The 19769-nt window shown below is 38.1% G+C and overlaps 10 non-coding genes across 10 annotated transcripts; all 10 read right to left on the bottom strand.

Annotated features, from left to right (window-relative positions):
• Window positions 1–29: 29 nt before the first annotated feature.
• On the bottom strand, window positions 30–118 carry TRNAY-GUA. Its single transcript is given in 2 exon segments — window positions 30–65; window positions 82–118. It is a non-coding gene; the product is annotated as a tRNA-Tyr (tRNA).
• Window positions 119–196: 78 nt separating this feature from the next.
• On the bottom strand, window positions 197–285 carry TRNAY-GUA. Its single transcript is given in 2 exon segments — window positions 197–232; window positions 249–285. It is a non-coding gene; the product is annotated as a tRNA-Tyr (tRNA).
• Window positions 286–736: 451 nt separating this feature from the next.
• Window positions 737–825, bottom strand: TRNAY-GUA. The gene is given in 2 exon segments: window positions 737–772; window positions 789–825. It is a non-coding gene; the product is annotated as a tRNA-Tyr (tRNA).
• Window positions 826–917: 92 nt separating this feature from the next.
• On the bottom strand, window positions 918–1006 carry TRNAY-GUA. Its single transcript is given in 2 exon segments — window positions 918–953; window positions 970–1006. It is a non-coding gene; the product is annotated as a tRNA-Tyr (tRNA).
• Window positions 1007–1098: 92 nt separating this feature from the next.
• TRNAY-GUA lies at window positions 1099–1187 on the bottom strand. Its single transcript is given in 2 exon segments — window positions 1099–1134; window positions 1151–1187. It is a non-coding gene; the product is annotated as a tRNA-Tyr (tRNA).
• A 92-nt stretch (window positions 1188–1279) lies between these two features.
• On the bottom strand, window positions 1280–1367 carry TRNAY-GUA. The gene is given in 2 exon segments: window positions 1280–1315; window positions 1331–1367. It is a non-coding gene; the product is annotated as a tRNA-Tyr (tRNA).
• Window positions 1368–1459: 92 nt separating this feature from the next.
• Window positions 1460–1548, bottom strand: TRNAY-GUA. The gene is given in 2 exon segments: window positions 1460–1495; window positions 1512–1548. It is a non-coding gene; the product is annotated as a tRNA-Tyr (tRNA).
• A 92-nt stretch (window positions 1549–1640) lies between these two features.
• Window positions 1641–1729, bottom strand: TRNAY-GUA. The gene is given in 2 exon segments: window positions 1641–1676; window positions 1693–1729. It is a non-coding gene; the product is annotated as a tRNA-Tyr (tRNA).
• A 92-nt stretch (window positions 1730–1821) lies between these two features.
• TRNAY-GUA lies at window positions 1822–1910 on the bottom strand. The gene is given in 2 exon segments: window positions 1822–1857; window positions 1874–1910. It is a non-coding gene; the product is annotated as a tRNA-Tyr (tRNA).
• An 86-nt stretch (window positions 1911–1996) lies between these two features.
• Window positions 1997–2085, bottom strand: TRNAY-GUA. Its single transcript is given in 2 exon segments — window positions 1997–2032; window positions 2049–2085. It is a non-coding gene; the product is annotated as a tRNA-Tyr (tRNA).
• Between the last annotated feature and the right edge of the window lie 17684 nt (window positions 2086–19769).

Raw genomic sequence — 19769 nt, forward strand, 5'->3', positions numbered from 1 at the left:
AAAAAAAGGAAAGATGAAAAAGTTACCACTCCACCGAACCGGATTTGAACCAGTGACCTAAGGATGCCAATACTAATACCTCTACAGTCCTCCGCTCTACCAACTGAGCTATCAGTGGCTGCTGGCGAATATGGTACACACAATTAAATATAAAAGAAAAGGAAAGTATAAAAAAGAAAGATGAAAAAGTTATCACTCCACCGAACCGGATTTGAACCAGTGACCTAAGGATGCCAGTGCTAATACATCTACAGTCCTCCGCTCTACCAACTGAGCTACCGGTGGCTGCGGGCGGAGAGGATGCACATAATGAAATAATTTAACGAAAAGTGTTGGTAGAAAAGAAGAGACAGAGAACAAAATAAAAATATTACCCCTTCACCGAACCAGATTTGAACCAGTGACCTAAGGATGCCAGTGCTAATACATCTACAGTCCTTTGTCTACCAACTGAGCTATCGGTGGTTGCTGGCGGAGAGGATGCACATAATGAAATAATTTAACGAAAAGTGTTGGTAGAAAAGAAGAGACAGAGAACAAAATAAAAATGTTACCCCTTCACCGAACCGGATTTGAACCAGTGACCTAAGGATGCCAGTGCTAATACCTCTACAGTCCTTTGTCTACCAACTGAGCTATCGGTGGTTGCTGGCGGAGAGGATGCACATAATGAAATAATTTAACTAAAGTGTTGGTAGAAAAGAAGAGACAGAGAACAAAATAAAAATTTTACCCCTTCACCGAACCGGATTTGAACCAGTGACCTAAGGATGCCAGTGCTAATACCTCTACAGTCCTTCGCTCTACCAACTGAGCTATCGGTGGTTGCTGACGGAGAGGATGCACATAGTGAAATAATTTAACGAAAAGTGTTGGTAGAAAAGAAGAGACAGAGAACAAAATAAAAATGTTACCCCTTCACCGAACCGGATTTGAACCAGTGACCTAAGGATGCCAGTGCTAATACCTCTACAGTCCTTCGCTCTACCAACTGAGCTATCGGTGGTTGCTGACGGAGAGGGTGTGCATAATGAAATAATTTAACGAAAAGTGTTGGTAGAAAAGAAGAGACAGAGAACAAAATAAAAATGTTACCCCTCCACCGAACCGGATTTGAACCAGTGACCTAAGGATGCCAGTGCTAATACCTCTACAGTCCTTCGCTCTACCAACTGAGCTATCGGTGGTTGCTGACGGAGAGGGTGTGCATAATGAAATAATTTAACGAAAAGTGTTGGTAGAAAAGAAGAGACAGAGAACAAAATAAAAATGTTACCCCTCCACCGAACCGGATTTGAACCAGTGACCTAAGGATGTCAGTGTTATACCTCTACAGTCCTTCGCTCTACCAACTGAGCTATCGGTGGTTGCTGACGGAAAGGGTGTACATAATGAAATAATTTAACGAAAAGTGTTGGTAGAAAAGAAGAGATAGAGAACAAAATAAAAACGTTACACCTCCACCGAACCGGATTTGAACCAGTGACCTAAGGATGTCAATGCTAATACCTCTACAGTCCTCCGCTCTACCAACTGAGCTATCGGTGGCTGCTGGCGGAGAGGATGCACATAGTGAAATAATTTAACGAAAAGTGTTGGTAGAAAAGAAGAGAGAGAGAACAAAATAAAAATTTTACCCCTCCACCGAACCGGATTTGAACCAGTGACCTAAGGATGCCAGTGCTAATACCTCTACAGTCCTCCGCTCTACCAACTGAGCTATCGGTGGCTGCTGGCGGAGAGGATGCACATAGTGAAATAATTTAACGAAAAGTGTTGGTAGAAAAGAAGAGAGAGAGAAGAAAATAAAAACGTTACCCCTCCACCGAACCGGATTTGAACCAGTGACCTAAGGATGTCAGTGCTTATACCTCTACAGTCCTCCGCTCTACCAACTGAGCTATCGGTGGCTGCTGGCGGAGAGGGTGCACATAATGAAATGATTTAACGAAAAGGAATGGTAGAAAAGAAGAGAGAGAGAAAAAAAAGTTACCCCTCCACCGAACCGGATTTGAACCAGTGACCTAAGGATGTCAGTGCTTATACCTCTACAGTCCTCCGCTCTACCAACTGAGCTATCGGTGGTTGGTGATTGATAAGACGGAGCAAGGAGATATCGTCTCTAACTAGGTGATGTCTAATTGTACGGAGAAAAGAATACAATCGGAAACTGGTAGCTTCTATATGTCCACACAAATGTATCTGTAATTTTGTCATTAACATGATTAAAAATTTCAATCTTGTTTGGTATGAACAGATTAAATTGTGCTCATTAAAGATGGAGTTTTGTTAGTTATTATGACGGGGAACAAAGTATTTTCAAATCTATTTTTCAATGACGATGCTGGGGAAAGATCTTATTTCTTTCTTTTAAACTCAATCTTCTCATCGTCATTATCCTCCTGAAATATCAATCATAACTTTGTTTTTCTGAAATGGGGGATTATATCAAGCAATTTTACATCAGGAATAAATACTGCAAAATTGTCGCCTAACTACTTGTACATTGATGTTTTTTCACTCAAGAATAAGATCTCAGAACATTCTTGTTATGAAGTTAGCAATCCAAATCCGGAAAAGAATCATTCAAACGACCCCATAAATTCGGATCATATATTACCCGGATATCCGGAATATGGACCAACTTCCTTTGTTATGGACTACATATTCAAATAAACCATTTAAAACATATTTCAAACGATATCATTTGGACAAGTCCACCCCAACAAAAAGTTGATTTGAAAAAAAGGAGGAAAATCCAACAAGCAAAACACTGAAAATTTCATCAAAATTGGATGTAAAATAAGAAAGTTATGACATTTTTAAGTTTCGCTTAATTTCACACAACAGTTATATGCACATCCTGGTCGGTATGCAATTTGGCAGACTGATGACGTCACCCACTCACTATTTCGTTTGTATTTTATTATATGAAATATTCTAATTATCCCCTCCTTGTCAAGTGAAACAAAGTTTTATTTCTCACTGAAGAAGAGGAATTACAATTATGTTAACAGAATAGGGTTAAGTTAAGTTGTCCTTTATTGTCAAATCTGTAAAATTGAAATATTGTATTATTCAAACAATAAAATACAAAAGAAATAGTGAGTGATGGACATCATCGACTTTCTCATTTGCATATCACTGACTTGAACTGTTTTGTGAAGAGTAAGCGAAAGTTAATAATGTCATAACCTTCTTATTTTACATCCGATTTCGATGAAATGTGCAGCGTTATGTTTGTTTGATTTTTCTCTATCGATTCAAATCAAATATTTTCTGGGGTGGAGTTGGCCTTTAAAAAGAGCTTTCCAGTAGATTATCTGAAAGAGGACTGAAAAGAATGACTTTGTGAGCTGCAAGTTAGTAGTAGAGCAAAGCATGATTTTCATTTGTACATGGGAGAGGAAACTTATGTAAATATAGTCGTTAATATGGAAAACTCAAGATTTGACTCTTCTTTCAATACAAGTAACTTGTAAAATTATAGATGGGATTTCATAGAAAATTTTGACATGACTTTGTGACTTTGCTTCAATTATCGCAAGCCTGAATGTAGGCAGGCCGATGACAACCTCCCATCCTTTCCCTCGCGACATCCGAAGCTGCAATCAACTATTTCCAGATCTTGACTTTCCAAAAATACGCAAAAAAGGAGAGGAATATAAAAGAAAAGAAAATCGGACAACGCTTCAAGACCAGGGATCTCAAATTAACCAACCGGTGTATTTTTCTGTCACGGACCCTCGTATGTTTGTGATTTAGGGGTTGGTTGGAGGGTCTTGGCGATTCCGGTGGGAGTTTCCAAGCGTGCAAAAAACATGAAGGAGTGATGAATTATCAAGGGTTTCTGGATTGTATGGGGAAAGTGAGGCTGTGGTCCAACATATTCATATCCTTGATGGAAAGATAAAAGATAATGTTTTAAGATGAATCATGGAGCTCCTTGGTAGCTCCATGGATGAACGGTGCGTTGCGTGACAAAATGTGGCGCAGGAAAACTGTTTTATTGGAAACAAGAGAATGGCCGAAAGGGCCGAGTTTTGGCGGGAGAAGTTAAGACGTTTTCCGATGAAAGTTGAAACATACATCTTAGTTCATGGGTTTATTCAAAGGCGGTGCCGGGGTATTTTGATTTGGAGCTTGGGGGCTTAGCCACCTAAAGTTTTTTTTCTCTTTCTCTCCCTTTTCACTATAAAAAAAACAATCGGGGGGGGGGGAGGAGGGTCACACAATGGAAAATGTGAAGATGTTTTCACACTGTGGGACACTGTGAACACACGCTGAACACACTGTTGGACACTGTGAACACACCATGAATGCACTGTGGGAAAATGTGAACACACGGTGAATGCACTGTGGGACAATGTGAACACACGGTGAATGCACTGTGGGTCACTGTGAACACACCGTAAATGCACTGTGGGACAATGTGAACACACGGTGAACACACTATGGGACAATGTGAACACACCGTATTTGCACTGTGGAACACTGTGAACACACTGTGAATGCACTGTGGGACAATGTGAACACACCGTGAATGCACTGTGGGTCACTGTGAACACACCGTAAATGCACTGTGGGACAATGCGAACACACGGTGAACACACTATGGGACAATGTGAACACACCGTATTTGCACTGTGGAACACTGTGAACACACTGTGAATGCACTGTGGGACAATGTGAACACACGGTGAATGCACTGTGGGACCATAGAGCTATTATGGTGGGACACTGTGAACACATGGTGAACACACTGTTGGACAATGTGAACACACCATGAAAACGCTGTGGGACAATGTGAACACACGGTGAATGCACTGAGGGACCATAGAGCTATTATGGTGGGACACTGTGAACACATGGTGAACACACTGTTGGACAATGTGAACACACTGTGGGACAATGTGAACAGACCGTGAATGCACTGTGGGACAATGTGAACACACTCTGAACACACGGTGAACGCACTGTGGGACACTTTGAACACACGGTGAACGCACTGTGGGACAATGTGAACGCACGGTGAATGCACTGTGGGACAATGTGAGCACACGGTGAATGCACTGTGGGACCATAGAGCTATTATGGTGGGACACTGTGAACACATGGTGAACACACTGTTGGACAATGTGAACACACGGTGAACACACTTTGGGACAATGTGAACAGACCGTGAATGCACTGTGGGACAATGTGAACACACTCTGAACACACGGTGAACGCACTGTGAACACACTGGCCCGTATTCTGAAGTCAGGTTTAACTTAAACTCAGGTTTAAACTTGCATAATCAATGGGGCAGCTGCTCTTTTATGATGTTACAAATCCAAAATTTGAAATTATAACTTTCTTAATCTTTAATGGATTTTCTTCAAACCTTAACCAATATTTTACGTTATTCTTTCTTCTACTTTTAAGATATACTTTTCTTCTGGGTGAAATCCTCCTTTAATCTTAATTGTTTTGAATACCCCCCCCCCCTTTCCAATGAAGTAGATTAGACGCTACCTGAAGAGCAAGTAAGATAAGTAGGCCTACATCAATGATGTCCCTTTTTATTTCATGTGATAAATCTTTTATCTGATTTCCATTTATTTTCTTTTATTCATTTGACAGAAAAAGTTGGGACTGAACGCAGCAAATATCCACCAAAGATCATTTGGCCTGATGGAGCGTCCTGGATAGGGCATGAAACATCGCAATAAAATGAAAGTCAAGCAAGTCCGGTTGACAAGTTCCTTAGCTCATAATAGAATAATGCTATATTCTTTGAACAAAAAGTAAATAGGATAAAACCAAGAGAGAAAGAGGAAGAGGGGAGGTGTATTCAGAAAATAGGTTTACATTACAGGTCTCACGGGCCTAATTACTAGTGGTAGGCCATAGATATTCATTCGAGCCAACCCATTGCTATTTTTTTTATTTTGATATGGCTGATTGACAAAGTGTATGCATATGATTGTACATCTAACACTGATTCTATTTTTGGTAAGGATTAGGGCCATTTTGCTGTTTGAGTTGATGAATCTGCTCCCCCCGACGGTGTCTTCAAACACGCCAATTTATTTTTGAAATGAGCCGGTCGAGGGACCCTTTTCTGGTCAGATATGGATTGCCAGATATAAATCCTATCCACTGGTAGTAAACATTCGACCCCCGAATTTCATCCTTATTTTTTATGAATTTTTTAAAGTGCCAATTTAACACATGAGTCTATGGGGAATGAATTAGGCCTGTGAGACCTACATGTGTTTGCTTGCTATAACGCGGAAGAATAGAAAGATTCGGGATTATTATTAGGGAATCTAGATAAATCAACATTCGCAAACACGACCATGTGATAGCTGAGAGCTATTGGAGGGGGGGGGGGAGGGGGGGTGAATAAATCGTTCGGTGAAATATATGTATATTCTCGTTTGTTATTGTGGCAGGGAGTATTAATGATTTGATTTCGGATCGTCGTCTCGCTTTCCACACTACTTCATCTGTCTGACACAATTTGTATTTTTTGTCAATGTATGGAGATAATTTAGGTCCAATGGGGGGGGGGGTATATGTTCCCTGGGGCCCCTCATGGCTGGCTACGCCCCCAGATAAGCCCTTGGTTTGCGAATGGCTGCCATCGAGCGTTAAGCTCAGAGAATGATCCCGTATCTACATGAGAGAAGGTTAATCCCTACCTGACATTCTACATCAATGTGAAGCTGACATCCCCTTAGAGTCATGTAACCATAGCAACCAACATCACCACCACCACTGATCGGTCGCGCACACGCAGATAAAACATCCGCCATGTTGTCGCTCGCGTCCCACATGTTCCAATCTTAACTGCTCGCTCGCGAATTTTCTCTGTTTGTGTTGGTATGGTGATGGGTGTGATCTGTAACAAACACAGAATTAATCAAATGATTTTTGTTTTAAATCATATTTATTTCTTCCTCATATCACATGAAAAAAAAATATATATAACATGACATCATTAAAACATAATTGTTTCAAGTTTACACATAAACATTTTAACATGGTAAGAAAAAGGAATATATATGAATTTCAAATGTAAACTTAGAATTAATCTGCTCACATTTCTTTAACAACTTATAATCACGAAGGGATAAATACAGAACAGAATCCGGGTACAACAACAGCAAAAATCTAAATAACGGAAATACACTTATAATCTGTATATAAGACTCAAGTTAAGATTCTCCATACTCTTCAATCAAACTGATTAATGAGGAAGTTATATTAATTTAAAAAGATGAGAAAATGGCATACGAGATGACGATCGATAACGTAACACGCCCTGTCATTGAGAAACTCATAAAATACGGAAAACGACGATGACGACGATGAAAATATTCATATTGGGAATTTAACGACCTGAATGATAAATTCCTCTGTAGACTCTAGCCTACCCCCTATCTCATCTCCCCCACTCCTACCACTCTCACTCGCACACACACACTCTCTCTCTCTCCATACTTCTATCTATGTATTTGTCTCTCTCAGCTTTACAAACTTTACGTTGAGGGCAAACTACAACATCATTTCTCTCATAAATAGCTGACATGGCTGAGTCGCGCATTCAAAACCTGAGTCTGCCCCCCCCTGACGAGCCACAACCCATGCAAAGGACGTATCCCTGCCACCCCTAACGAGCTTAAAAAACCTATTTTGCCCCCCCCCCTGACGAGCTTGAAAACCTGTATTGCCCCCCTGACTTTTTTTTTTGCTTGTCAATTTTTGTTCTGGTACGATATCCTTTATTTGTGCTTGTCTATTTTTTTGGCAGACGTTTTTGCCCCCCCCTGTCGAAAATCCTAGGTACGCCACTGCCTTCCCCCATTTTCTCCCCACACCCGGGGGCCATGTTCCTCCCGTCGTAATAAGAGACCCCATCTCTCGTCTCTATTCCTAATGTTTCATTTTTTTTCTCTGTGTTTGTCCTTCCTGTCCATGTATTCTTGTCACACCACGTCATGTTTTTTGATCGGCAATGTGATACTCGAACCCTACACACCGTAGAGACACACCACATTCACGAGTGACATGAGCGACTGAGATGTTCTTATGTTACCACTGATAGCCAAGGCCTAACCGCCATTTTGCCAAGATTTCGAGGCGGGGCCTTTATCTATCCTCTTACAAACCTGCGTTCATAAAAAGGCCCGAAAAGGGCACTCTGGCGAATTCGACGTCTTTCATTCGCCGGTAATGGCCACCAGAGGCTTAAAGGGAATCCAACCCAAATAAAAACTTGTTTTTATGAGGAAAAGAAAAATCAGACAATTTGATAGGTGAAAGTTTGAACAATATTTGACAAACAACAAGAAAGTTGTGAATTTTTAAAAGTTGTAAATATTGGTAATCACTATACCCATGAAGACTTCAAATTGGCCGCATATAGGATGTCATAGTGATGTAAGGTTAGGACTACTCTTCCATGTACTCTAATACATATTATGGCTAAAATGTCATTTTTCCCCAAAGTTTTATTTCAAATTATATTTTTCTTTCATGAGGACATAAAACAATATACTACCTGTGTTATATTTAGATCACTGTCCCAGGGGAGTGGGTATTTAGGAGAAAACCACAAATCCCTGATAATAAAGTACATGGCCTATGAGAAAGTTGTCCTTGCCCCTTGTCATAATTTACTTACTCAGTTGCCAATTTGAAATCTACATAGTATTAGTGATCTCAATTTTAAAGCAGCTATAACTTTCTTATTGCTTGTTCGATTTCTTTCAAACTTTCACCATTCTGTTTAATCTATTTTTCTCCTGGCCAACACAACATTTTATGGCCATGGCTGGATTCCCCTTTAATGAGCCAAACATTTAGAGGGGGCTAGATACAGCGTATCGTGTAAATTTTATAAATAAGTTGCGAGCGAGCAAACGTTTTGACATTTTTATTGCACAAATCCAATGAATGATTTTGATATAATATTCAGAAAATAATATTTCATCCTTCTCTCTTTCATTTTCTTTCCTTTCCTCATTTTTTCTTGGTCGTGATTTTTTTTTGGGGGGGGTCAAAAGTCTCCCAAGCCTCCCTTTCCTCTTAAGGCCAATTTTTGGCCACTTTCCTCATTAGTGACGGCATTTAGAGTTGCTAATTTGTTATGCAGATCACGCCATTTAGGAGGCGTTTATGTGAGCATGGTGACCCTCTTGTATTTTTTCCATTACGTAGATGAGAAGAACACTTCGTTATAGTGTATTTTGTCATTTATTCATATATTAATTTATTAATTGCCAATCTTTATTCTGAGTAGCCTGTTAAGTAATTCACTGCAAAAATGATAGTAAAATTGATCAAAATACATTTTTGAGGTTGTTAGACACAGGTGGAGGTCGGCCATGTTGAGACCGGTCTTGGACTAGTTAATTAATTTCCCTCTCATTACTTTTCCGAGAACACAGTATTCGAAGATTTAACTTTGAATCCTACACGTGGATCATCAGATGTTTTAGGAAAATCAAGAGAGGTGACAAACAGTCCCTGATAAATCTCTTTAGTCTAGCAGTTAATGAATAAAGAAGATGGTTGAAAATTATCATTTCAAGTTATAAGAGCAAAAAGAGTAACTTCATTGAATCAACAGTCCTACGTACAGGCCCACACCATGATTTTAGTTATGTCGCAGTCACATTTCCCCTACGGCGGTCGTACGGGGAGTCGGGGGTACATTTTTGTATACCAGTTACATGTAGGTGGTTTGAATAAAAATGTTATCGACTCGCCGTACGGCCACCGGAGTGGAAATATGACTGCTGCATTACTCTGCAATCATGAAAAGCTAACAACATCATATATTTTGTTTAATCCTCTAATGGGACATTGATTCCGGCAACCACCCACTTTGGGCATCCCTCATGCATTCCAACATAGTTATGAATGAAAATATTGAAATGGAGAAACTGCGTGGTAGAGGAAGATTTTGAAAGATAAGTTGTGATTTTAGAGAAATTTGAGAAACACGAAAGGCATTTGATATTTATTCGAAGGCGGATTTATGTAGTATAATACTTATCAAGGTTGTCATTCAAATCGTTTTAAAGCCGATCAGTTGTCAAGGTTTGTACTTTTAGTGTAGTCTTAATAGATTATTGCTGACTATACCAGAGTTCGTTAAGGAACTTTCGATGTAATCAGTGTTCGACAAGAAGTTGTATCATTTGAAATCCGACTTATCAATATCAAGAGATTGATTATTCTTCATATCAATGGTTCGATATCTTTATTTCGAGATCTAAAATTAATTGACAAAATGGCGTGTCATACTACATCGTAACTAACTAACTTACTAACTAACTAACTTACTAACTAACTAACTTACTAACTAACTAACTAACTGACGGACTGACTGGCTGACTGTCTGACTAACTAACTAACCGACCAACCACCCACCCAACCAGCCAACTAACTAACTATAACTAACTAAGTCGTCCAGATTCAACAGCCACTGATGGAGTTTTAAAATTATCAAGATTGTGATATGGATAGCGGATTAAGTGGTGGTGGTGTGTAATGATGATGGCAATGATAATGATAAAGATGATGATGATGATGATGATGGCAATGATGATGATGATGATTGTGATAATGATAATGTTGATGATGGCAATGATGATGATGATGATTGTGATAATGATAATGTTGATGATGGCAATGATGATGATGAGGATGATGATGGTGGTGGTGTTGGTGATGATGACAATGATGATGATGATGATGGCAATGATGATGATTGTGATAATGATAATGTTGATGATGGCAATGATGATGATGAGGATGATGATGGTGGTGGTGTTGGTGATGTTGACAATGATGATGATGGTGATGATGATGATGATAGTGATGATGATAATGTTGATGATGGCAATGATGATGATAATGGTGATGATGGTGGTGGTGTTGGTGATGATGACAATGATGATGATGATGGTGATGATGATGGTGATGATGGTCATGATGATGATGATGATGATGGTGATGATGGTGATGATGATGGTCATGATGATGATGATGATGGTCATGGTGATGATGATGGTGGATAGTGATGATGGTGGTTGTGTTGGTGGTGTCGGTAATGGCGATGATGATGATGAGGAGGAGGATGATTAAAATAGTGATGATGATGACTCAATTCACTTTCATCATTACCGACGTCAACCAGCCAAGTCTGTAATAAGATGAATTCAAATCATAAACAGCACCATGAAATAAAATGAAATATCTAACCAGGGAACTTGGCGAATAACAGAATTGTAAGTGCATTTATGTCATGGCTTATACTTACAATAATATCCAAAATGTTTCATAGACTTCCCCCTGTTGTTATTGACATCATACCTTTACCCCACCTGTTCAAAGCCCGAAGGAGTGAACTTGCTAGGGATCTCATCGTGGTCATTGGCGTCGCAGATCGGGGATCGGGGTCGCAGGAGAATCCCCCTTCTGATTTCGGCGGGTGAGAATAGAAAAGTTCGTAAAATAAAATAGGAATGACGAACATGCCTCAGAACAAAAATAATTAAAGAATGGATGGCGAGGTAATAAAAAGGGGGCATTATAATACGGAAAAGCAAATGTCATATAAGGGCAATGATCCTGATATCTGCCCCTCCCCCTTTATTCATAATAGGATCAAAGCTATATCTTACCCTCATACATGTAGCTGGACTTATCATGGGTATTTGCTACACAAAATATTCGGATGCCGCCCCTACAAGAAAAGTGCACCTTCATCAGCTAGAACCCTACTACGCCCCTGATGTTTCAACGGACTGCATTTTCGTTCTTTGAACGCTCTACCTGCGCGCAAAGGTAATCGAATTACAAGCAAAATGGAGCAGCTCGGTCTGGGATTTGACGGGGTGGACGCCAGGGTTAGAACATGCGATGTACAAAATAAAAGAAGTGTTTTGAGAAAGAAACATTTGTGGTTCGTCTCAGCTGAAATTGCATATGATCCGAAGACAGAGTGGACGCATGAATGCTTCACTTTGGGGAATTTCGAGAAAATAATGGAGAATTTATGAAATACTTTGCTGAAATTAAATTCATGTGGAATTGCTCAGTCCCACGCGATAACGCCGGGTCGATGCTGTGAAGAATTGTGTTGTCTGAGGAGTACGTCTCGAGTGAGATGCGAGAAATGTACCCCCCCCCCCTCTTTCTTTGTTTTCCTTTCATTTCCCTTTAAAAGAGCAAATGTATTGAGCGAAAAATCATGAATTCATGTATGTAAAACGCGATGGACTGTGTGTGCCAAATGGAAAGGATTCTGTTTGATAGCTGGAAGTGGGACAAAAAGAGACAGTTGTAAAATGACAGAAAGGGGAAAGCAACTTTTTATAATAAATATTTTTTCTGTTTCTTTTATTTTAATAAAGTCACATCAATCATGTCATAAATAATACTGATTGTAGAACCTGTCGTTCTAGCCAGGGATTTTACTGCCTTTTTATTACTTGATTCTATAGTAATATTGAATAATTTATTTATCTTTAGGTCTTCACACAAAATAAGTGGGAATGCATTTGTATATCGTAAAATGATACATAATATTATGTAAAGATCATGAATACAAAAAATATAATATAACTTGGGCTTCTTTTGAATGATGGCCGGGAAAATAACAATCCGGATTATACACTGTTATAAGGGCTGAATCGTCTGGAAATATTTTATTGTCTTGTGCAGCTCTATCTGTAGGCAGTATGTCTGTGTGTGGGTCACATGTGGTGCGTGTGTGGGTGCGAGGGTGTGTGTGTGCTTGTGTGTGAGTTGACTAAGGAGTTCAAATGGATTAGTTAAGTTCCATCTTAATATTCATTATTTTTAATTAAATTTGATTTAATAGACTATCGTGACAATGTTACATGATAGTATATTTCTTATTAAACCTTAAATAATATAACATTATGTGGCTTTTTTGGCAATGGAAGGGGCGGGGGCCCGGCTAGCGCCAATTCAATTTATTCACTACCCATTAGATGTTTCTGTCCGGACAATGATTTATTTTTTTTATCGAGTAGATCTTAGGTAGATCTTCGGAATGGTCCTGGTTCATGTTGTTAGGAAAAGAGGTGGTCAGGGTGTCGTGCGTTTGTAAAGGATGACAACCTAGGTCGCTGTTTATAACCAAATGATGTTACCTTTCCGTAAGGCAAGTTTCCTTGATACGACCAATATCATTATACATGATGGTTATAGGTCTATATATGCTACGGAATTCAAAACCTTTCATTTTGACCTCAGCACAATGCAACCTTTCAGTCGCAATGGTCATGTGTTTCGTCATTTGCGACAGGGCTCATTAATACCGACGTGCAAATTAAAGAAGTGATAACAAGAGATGTGCGTGTGGGGCTTTTCAACACCAAGAATTGTGTCAACTGGTCTAGGGAAGAGTAGTGTAAAGATATAGGCCAAGTTCACGAATGTGTGAGGGCGATAGTTAATTCTATTACACGTGTTCTTTCTAGATCCGTTGCCCCTTGTGCTGGAAGGCTGAAATATATTTGTTGTATTACACAAATAAGTTATTAAAGGCAAAGAACGGGAAGGGCCAAAAGGTGTGCAATGGGTTTGCTCGGCCGCAGATCCACAGATCATTATATAATGCGCAAATTGGCAACAGTCTGTTCATCATCAAAGTAACAAATTGGCAATACATCAACTGGTTATCGGGACACATTGCGTAACATACACTATGGTGCTATTTGAAAACAGACATCAGAAATTGATTTTCAATCTAACAGAGTCACTGCACTAAAGGTCAATCATTGCTGATGGGGGCGTGCTCCGGAGTGAAAGTGCCCCCATTTCGAGGTTATTTTTCATAGATGCTATACAGTCATGACAGCTATAGGGTGATTTGTTGATGCTTAGGCCTATTTGTTTTTTTGTAAAAAAATGTTGGCTGTCCAAACACTCGTGTACATCGTGCCGTCACCTCCCCCCCCCCCCCCTCTCTCTCTCCGATGTTCATCGCAAATAGGTAAATGACGAATAAAGGGAACGAAAAAAAAGGAATAAAAATAAAAAGAAGAAGCATGAAAACACCGAAGTAAATAGCAATTCAATGCAAATCTTTACAAGATTGACTTAATCAATGGCACTGCCTTGGAAGGTATAAGTGTCCTCTAACTTATTATAACGAAATACCGATTACGGGGGGGGGGGCACTTCTGATCTCCATATCTTACACCTACGCCAATATCCAAGACTTGATATTTTTTTCCGAACCAGCCCTCGCAAGGATAGATTTACACCAAGGTGTCCTTTTCCGTCAACCTTTTCCAATTTCTTTTTTTTTCTTTTGAGGCGAAGTTATTCATGACTTGAGTTTGACCCTAAACGATCGCGCTGCATATTGCCTTCTGTCACTCAGCGAACCAGCTCTCATTTCAAATCGAACTACGAAAATGGGGAAAATATCAAATATAGGCCTGTTTTGGTGAACTTTTCCTACGTTTGTTTATGAACACATAAATGAATCAACGTATCTTCCACTAGCAAGGGCGTGACGATATTGCTTTTTCACCTTAGGAATATCCTCAGAAAATGCGACTAATTTAAGTAATGATGAAGATTTAAAAGTGTATAGTCCGTAATTATTATAAAGGAAAATGCGTGGAATATGAATGGCTTTAATATCAATAAGGGGGGGGGGGGGTACAGCAGTGTGGCGTTTGTACGCACGTGTAGGAGGGAGCTTAAGAGGATAGGGACATTTACTCCACCTCCCCCAAAATGTGATAAAATGAATAAATAAACGAATGAAAAATAAGTAGATAAATGAAATAAGAATAGATAAATGAATGAAAATGAAATAAAGTGAAATAAAATGAAACTTTATGAATAAAATGATGTGAATAAACAAATAAATGATTAATAATAGATGAAGAAATAAATAAATGGATAAATGGAATAAATGAATAGATAAAGGAATAAAAAGTAAATGAATGAATGAATAATAAATAAATAAATAATGAATAAATAAACAAATAAATAAATAGATAGATAAATAAATAAACCAATAAATAAATAAATGAATAAATAAATAAATAAACAAATGAATAAATACATAGATAAATAGATAAATAAATAAATGAATAAATGAATAAATAAATAAATAAATAACGATTCCCTCAATTCTCTGTTCAGGACATTTGAAACCCAGTGCGCAACCATAAAAGTCGATATCTGTAACTTCAAAAGGAAAAACAATGGATATTTATGAAAATTTATAGGAACTCGACGGTGGTTATACTCCACGCGGGGTAATCGTCACCCTCGCATGTGACATAGAGGAATATAAACAAAATAAACAAAACATGAAAAAAGGGGATGCAGCATGTTATTAGAGAAGAACTCAACGCCAGACGACCGTGACATTAGAAAATTGTGACTTCAGGGTCACGTGTCAGTGACCTTCCTCAATCCTCACTTGCCAAACAATAAATCAATACCAAGAAGAACATGGCTAAAATGTGCGATTTAAGAATAAATATCTACATTTAGCATTCGAAGTGTCATTTTCAAAATGCTCTCCGTGACAATATACTGTCTTGGGAGGGTTTAAGTGTTTGCCCATCTAGCATTTCAGCTGTTTGTTTATTATTATTATTTGGCAAGAACGTTCATAAACTATTTATTGCAAAATAATATTTTACACTTTCACACGTTTTAAAAGGAAAGGTTTTATCCTGTCTGGATGAATGAATGAATGAATGATTAATCAATTCAGCATAAACAAAATGTTGATTCGTAAAAAAATCACAAATAAATGTCGGTGTTTTGTACAGACACTGTTTAATACAATATATGTACAAAAATGTGCCTTAAGAAATCATTTCGAATTCAAATGGGGCGTATTACATGATAATTCATGTAAACATCGTAGCCCCAATTACATGACAATGCAGTTAAAAGAAATTGATTAGATAGAGAATTAGAAAATTATTTTTAATATTATGTTAAGTTAGAAACAGAAATGGAGTCACTTAACAAGTTAGTGATCAGCGATAAAGTAAATACCTTATTTTCAGATTAAGGTACGATACAAGCGTCTAGAAAATAGTTTGAGTTGATCTATGACACTTTGAAACTGATACGCCAGGTAAAGAGTAAGTTAAATCTCATCTTTGAACAGGCTGTTGTTAACCAGATTCTCGAAATTTGACTTTCGCGGTAATATATAATGAGAGCCTCTTGAAAAAGTCATACACACATTCGATTTACTGGCATTAATAATGGTGTAATAACAAGAATATTAAAAACCATTGCGGGGGCCAACAGCAGATTTAAATCATGTAAATGGGCATTTTCAAGAGACCTGGATCAAAGTTTTGGATTGATGTTGACAAGAATAAACGTTAGCATACACTGTTTAGAAGATAAATTGAGCTAAGAACTTGACCGACTGTTCAATGGCACAGGACATTTCAGATGCAAGATATCATGACACACCCTACGCCTACGATGGACGATCTCCAAATGATAATGTTAATAATATAATAAAATAAAATTGGAGAATGAAAAGTGGAAATGAGGGGGCTGCTTTATGAACAAATTATGAACTTCCATAAATCAAAATCTCAAATTTTGATGACCATGATTATTAGAAAAGTGAAAGATATTGGCAAGTAAAAATTCATACCAAAGTAATACAATTTCGAGAGTGTATTAGCATTATTGAATGACTATACTACCAGGCCGTACAGGCTTTTACTTCGTCATAAATTGGGTTCTCGTCGACAAAACAGTCGACATAAATTTTGCCTCCTCGAGAACTTAAAAGTTACCAAAAAGGTTTTTAAGTAAACTCTAAAAAGTATAGGATAAAAGTGCTCCATGATGGTAATTATGTGTCCAACCAACATTTGGCATTTCATTTGAGCATTTTTACTTATCCAGTGTGATGAAAATTTTGCCCATTCTAAAGTAATTGCTGCTTATTTATAACTTTACTGGAAAATATGCTTCCCGCATTGGGTAAAATACTGCCCAATATTGGTTGGTCACATAATTACCCTCGTGGTGGTAAAAATTTTACCCAATATTTTTTTTACAGTGTAATAAAGAGTGGTCGACATTTTTTAAACCCTTTTTTTTCGAAGGGCAAATCCTGCGCAAAAGCAGTGATCATGGTGATGTAAATACTATCTGTGACGGGCGGGGCCGACTTAGGAAGGGAGGTAACTTTCCCCTTCCTAGCCCCTTCAGGGGCCCAATGCTTTGCATAACAAATGTTTGTGAAAATGCCCCTTATCTTCATGAGAGAGTGGAGAAAAAAACATTTCCACAAACAAACATGTTTTTGATATCCTTTGACACTTTGCATGACTTCGTCACAAAGCCCCCCAAATCCCGAATTATGTCGACTCTTTGAACCTTCCTACTGAAAGGGCATATTTCCATCATCACCTTTTTTTATTATGTACTACGCGATCACTTTAGTGTATGCACGTCCAAAATCTATTAAAAAAAAAATAGAAAAACATGTATTCGACTTTGGAGTCAAACACCCCATCCCTTCCCAAGAAATCGATTAATGGATGGAAAAATATATATCCAGTAATATGGATGTTATTATTAGTTCTTGGTTGTGATATAATTTCTCTTTCACCATACTCATGATCAAATTGTTACATTAGAAATAATTTTATCTAAAATTTTCCTGTATTTGAATTGACAATAAATGCAGAAACTACTGCATTCTTTTTTTTTTAGAAAACAAAAACATTATCGCAGCTTCTTTGAACAAAATGCTTCGCTATATTTGGCCATTTTAAAAGAAGAGGAGGATATTCAAGATGTACTTTCCTAAAAAAATGTCAAAGTCATCCAGTCAACCACTCTTCTGTTAGAGTTGAAAACGATCCGGACATATTTAATATGCAACCTGTGACACATAACTCATATCGTTTTATTTTCATGAGGGACATCAGGCGATAGTTATAGTCCCTCTACACGACTTTGTCCAGCCAAGCATACCATATGACGCAAATGTTTCATAAATTTTGGCGCCAACACGGTTATGGACAGACACCATGGCATAAAGAATTTTAGGTGTATGCGTCCCAGGTCACTAATATTTGTGGGGGATTTTCATGATTTTGAAAAGGAATTTATAAACGTGGGTGTTATATACACTGTTCCATTTAAAAAAATTAACACTACTGTGGACTTTAAAAGTTAATCTGTGATATTTATTATCGATCACTTTTATCCAGTCACGATTAGAATAATTACAATCCAATTCTTTATTTCATTTCCATTAAAAAATAATGCAAAATAATATACATCAGAAATAAATTTAAGGATTGACATTTACATGAAAGCAGTATAAAATAAAACATATGAAAATGATTGGGTCAGCTAAAAGCAAAGTGTGGACACCCGATTGGAAATATAGAAATAATAGGGTACATCAGTGGCGTACCGTGGTCACGGCATTGGGGGGGCACCAGCAAAAACTTTGAGTCACTTAGTGAGCGCGCGAAGCGCGCTCAATTGTCAGGTATACTGACCTAATAGAGACATTTTAAGAAGCACTTGTAGTCATTCTAATCATAAATAAAAATACGCATCTCAGCAATCAAATAATGCGAGCGCGAAGCGCGAGGTGAAATTTTTTTGATATTCAGACCTAAAAAGGGACACTATAATCGATTTTGTAATCATGATACGTACCTGTCTCGCTAAACAATGCGAGCGCGAAGCGCGAGCCGAAATTTTTGTATTGACCCCAAACAGGGAGATCTTAAGGACTATATTTTAGAAATCCCTTAATAGTATACATATCTCACCATAGTCATCTAATGCGAGTGCCAAGCGCTTGCTGATTTTGTTAGAATTACATCTGAACACATGAAGCACTTTGTGTAGTCATTGTAATCATGATTACCATGCGCATCTCACTAATGAAATATTGCGAGCGCGAAGCGCGAGCTGAAAATTTAGATAATTCAGACCTAAAGCGGGGCATTCTAAGGCTTGCTTGTAGGAATTCACTAAGACCATACGTATTTCACTAACCAAATGATGCGAGCACGAAGCGCGAGCTGAAAATTTTTGATATTCAGATCAGAAAAGGGACATTTTAAGGACTGATTTTAGGAATTCACGGAGAGCAGACTTATCTCACCAATTCACTGATGTGAACGTTATCACGAACAGGAAATGTTTTATATTAAGTCCTTAACATGGGGCAATCATTTCAAGTAGTAATTAAAAAAAGAAGCATATGTCACTACATAAAACAATATATTTGGTGTATATTGACTTGAAACGGGAGTTTTCGTACAACAGGTTTATACATCTCTCTAAACAGACAATGCGAGCACGGGAGCAATGACAAAATAGGCCCTGAGCAAATTATGTTTCATAAAGTTATGATAAAAATGTTTCCTATGTAATATAACATAACATGATTATAATGTAATATACCATTATAATTAATAATAATTTCTTCTTTCCCACTACGTTCCTCTTCCTTTCTCCCTCTTTTTCTCCTTTTCCCCGTTTTCTTTTTTTTTGTCAGCCGATGGGGGGGGGGCACGTGCCCCCCCATGCCCCCCGTAGTTACGCCACTGGGGTACATAATACATGCATTATAGCATTATATAACAAGAAAAATAAAGGGAGGGATAAAATAAAGTGGGGAACAGACCCATGTTCAGTCAAATAAAGAAGACTCCGCCATGAATATTGATTCAAATCAGTAGTTTTTTTCA

Source organism: Lytechinus variegatus, chromosome 17 (genome assembly GCF_018143015.1).
Source record: "Lytechinus variegatus isolate NC3 chromosome 17, Lvar_3.0, whole genome shotgun sequence".
NCBI classification, from domain to species: domain Eukaryota; kingdom Metazoa; phylum Echinodermata; class Echinoidea; order Temnopleuroida; family Toxopneustidae; genus Lytechinus; species Lytechinus variegatus.